At 30.7% G+C, this 4,003-nt stretch overlaps 1 protein-coding gene across 1 annotated transcript in view; it reads right to left on the reverse strand.

Annotated features, from left to right (window-relative positions):
- Window positions 1-4,003, reverse strand: part of LOC136837583 (uncharacterized) — a 116,953-nt gene that overhangs the window by 84,244 nt on the left and 28,706 nt on the right. The window lies entirely within an intron of this gene.

Here is a 4,003-nt window from a genome sequence, read left to right on the forward strand (position 1 = left end):
TTCATTATGCTCTGAAAGTTAACAAATTGTCTTTCACTTCCACAAGAAGAAATATCTTCCATCTCAGTTTCATTTTAATTTTCCCGCTAATATTCAGCTTTTTTCATATATTTTATCCTTTTACAATGATAGCTTAAACTCAAGCTAAAATTAAACCATGAAGATCCACAAGGGCTGAGGAAATTTGGCTGTAATTTATTCAATGAAAGTGATGCAGTGTAGTCTTAAGTTAATAAATGATAAGATTTTAACAATTATAACTTGGTTATTTATGATCTTTTGTAAAACACATGATTATCAGCTGGCGTCATAATCACCCTTTAATACTGATATAAAACCCATAAATATACGCATGTCTGTAACAGAATCAAAAATTAATGCTTATTTGATAATTTCATGCGTTCCTTCAATAAACTCTGTCTTGAATGCGCTCCTAATTATGTTATGTAAAGGCATGAACATTTAAAACAGAGTGAAAGAATAAATACGCCAAAGCTTGCATGTCATCTTTTCAGAAATAATAAAAAAAAGTTAAATTCCATCTCTAGTTGTCAGGTTTGCAACAGATTAACAAGATTCCTGATAAAAAAACTGAACTTGATATAAAAAAACTAAACATAATAAGTAACAAAGAAATTCGTGGGACTGTATTCATAGAAATTCCTGGGACTGTATTCAAATAACATTAAACGGTTCTCGTTAAAAGGGAATATTATAATGATATATTTTTTTATTAAGTAAACTTAAAGAAGAATGCTTTTCCAAAAATGAATATTTCTTCCTTCAGAAGACTCCTCTAAGTCTCTCAAGTATTTCCTTTCATCAGTAACTTATCAAAAGTAGTGTAAAAGAAGTTTCTTCATATTGAGGGGAAAAGTAGGGAAGAATGGTGAAAAAGTTATATAATATATAAAATGATCTGTTAGCCATTTTATTTGGCGGAAAAGGTGTAATGTCTGGCAAATGCCTAAAAGAACGGTTTGCTCAAATAAAGAGAATGGATCTCTCATACATCAGTACCTGGATAAACCTTTACAATACAAAAGAATGAAAAGTTTTTGTGGAAAAATGTTATAGGTAGATTACATCTATGGTGGCTATATTTGGTAAATAACATTTATTGATTTTAGAGCCTGTATTTTTTTAAACATTTAGCAGATTATAAAGGAAAATGTGAAGGTTTTTGCATCAGTCTTTGTCAGAAAATGTCTATAGATACACGGTGTGTATGGTAGCTATGTTTATGAAATAAGTTTATTTGATTTGTAGCGACATTTTCTGCAATTAACAGTGGATCGGTGTTAAAATGATGGTTTTAAAATCGAGTCCTTTTGTCAAAAAACTTTTCTATGGGTAGATCATAACTATGGTAGCAGTATTTGGCAAAATAAGTGCATAGAATTTGGGGAGTCGGCATTTTCTCAACTTTAGCACATTATAAAAGGAAAAAAAGAAAATTTTAGCATCAAGTCTTTGTCAGAAACACTTATAGGTAGATTGTCTATGGTAGCTACTATTTGCCAAAATAAGTTTATTGATTTGTAGTGTACATCTTCTGCAATGTGCAGATTACTAAAGCAAAATGATAATTTTTGCATCAGTCTTTGGTCAGAAACTTTTTTAGGTAGATCATATGTAAACATATAGTAGCAATATTCGGCAAATAAGTTTATTGATTTGCAGAGCCTCATTTTCTGCGATTTGTAGTGGATTACTAAAGCAAAAATGAAAATGTTTGCCTCACGAATATTTGAAAACCATAAATTACGCCATTTAAATAATCCTGCCAAGGTTAAGGCTGTACGCTTTCATTTTCCTTTTAGAAACCGATCATCGAAAGCGTGGACGCTCTGCACAAGCAAACAAATGAAAAACAAGTCCATTTTTCCTATTTTGTTGCACATTGAATTGCTGCTGTTACTGTTGTTCAATAGAGAAACTGAAGGCATTGTTTATCGGGCTTTTGATGCGTTCAGGACGCAGTGTTGCGGTAATGTTATTCATCAATAGCGGCAAACCTTTGGTTGTGGTTGTTCCTGCCAGTAAAAGGAAGCGGTTACAGGACGAATTCTATTTCTGATCACCAAAGTTTCGAATTTTCCAAATGAAAGCGATTGAGCAGAATGACAAGATAAAGTTCTTTCATTGTATTTCAACCTGTATACGCTTTCGCTGTCACGATAATGTGCAAAGCTAAAATTAGTAGTTTGTAAATTTTTGTATACTTCAATGTAAGAGTCCCCAAAGACTGCGGGCATTTACAAGATTTGAGAATCAATTGCAGTAATAATTGTTTAGATATATCAATAGATATGCTGGGATATATATGTTAACAAGATAATCCTTCTATTTACTATATGTAAGAGATATATATATATATATATATATATATATAGTTATATATATATATATATATATATATATATATATATATATATATATTTATATATTATATATATATATATGTGCTGTATATACATTACCTCATATACATACATACGTTAGGTAGATAGGAGTAGATAGATAGATGCATGTATGTGGGCTTGTGTGTACGTTTTTATTAATGGTCAACAATGATCAACTGCTACGACGATGGTAGTTTGCCTTGCTACCAAAACACTGCTACAAGTGGAACCTTAAAAAAATTATATTTCCTGGTTCGGGAAATCATGAAACCAATTCGGTTTTGCTTGGGTTCATTCCAGCCCTCGCAAAGGAAAATTCTTTCATGGAAGTTTTTCTTTCTGATTCCGAACTTTTTTTTTCTTGTTTTCAAAAGCTTTCCTGATATAGAAATGCGCACCACCTGTTCCATTAGGGGACTGGTCTTTTATGCTTTATTTCCTCATTTTGTCTTGAGAAGCATTTTTCAGAAAAAAACCTTTCCCATAAGGGCTGAAAATCTAACCGAATATTTTCATTCCTCACAATTTCCAGGAAGTTTTGGGGTTCGAAAAACGATGTGTTTTGGCCCCTGGAAACACGTTGGCTATTAAAGAATTAAAAACTTGCTCTGAGGGGTAAAAAACATCCTTCTTAACTTTCAACACTGTTAAGGTTTTCCGCCGAAGGAAAGCGACAGCCTGTTTGTTTAATGATTAGGATTTAAAAAAATGACTGATAACATCAAATAAAGTTCTTATTATTGGACGGTAAACTTCAAGTCTTTTTTTTTTTTTTTTTTTTTTTTTTTGCTTTTACTTTCATTGTCACAGAATCGCTTTCTTGAATAAGTCTCTGTTTTTTGGGGAAACTTTAACATCTTAACAGTAATGGCATTGAAAATTTAATTGGGTAGAAAAAGGAGAGAGAGAGAGAGAGAGAGAGAGAGAGAGAGAGAGAGAGAGAGAGAGAGAGAGAGAGAGAGAGAGAGAGGCAGTCAACCTGGGGTTTTTATCATACCACTTTTAGTGATTAGATGACTAATTTATGTATGTGTTTATATATATATACATATATATATATATATATATATATATATATATATATATATATATATATATATATATATATATATATATGTATATTTATAGTATATATACATATACATACATACATACATAAATACACACACAAATATATATATATATATATATATATATATATATATATATATATATATATATATGTGTGTGTGTGTGTGTGTATGTATGTATGTATGTATTTATAGCGAGAGAGAGAGAGAAAGTCGCTGTACAAACCTAATGGTAACTAGTACTTGTAGTATATATTAAAAGAAACAAAGACGAACTGTGATGAAGGAAACAAAATTACGAACCTGAATAAAAGATTCTGAATATAGAGTTCCCTTTTCCATTTCCATTGAGTAAACAAATTTAAATATTATTCACGGCAAGCTGCTTAACGGAAACTTTACGTAAGGGTCATTACCGTAGAAGGATCTGTACTCGAGTACGACTCTTTACATAGCAATGTTTTCTATTTTTGATGAAAAAAATTTTTTTTTCATAAATTATTTTTTTCAGTAGGAAGAAAAACATTA

The sequence above is a fragment of the Macrobrachium rosenbergii genome, chromosome 59 (genome assembly GCF_040412425.1).
Source record: "Macrobrachium rosenbergii isolate ZJJX-2024 chromosome 59, ASM4041242v1, whole genome shotgun sequence".
Classification (NCBI taxonomy): Eukaryota; Metazoa; Arthropoda; class Malacostraca; order Decapoda; family Palaemonidae; genus Macrobrachium; species Macrobrachium rosenbergii.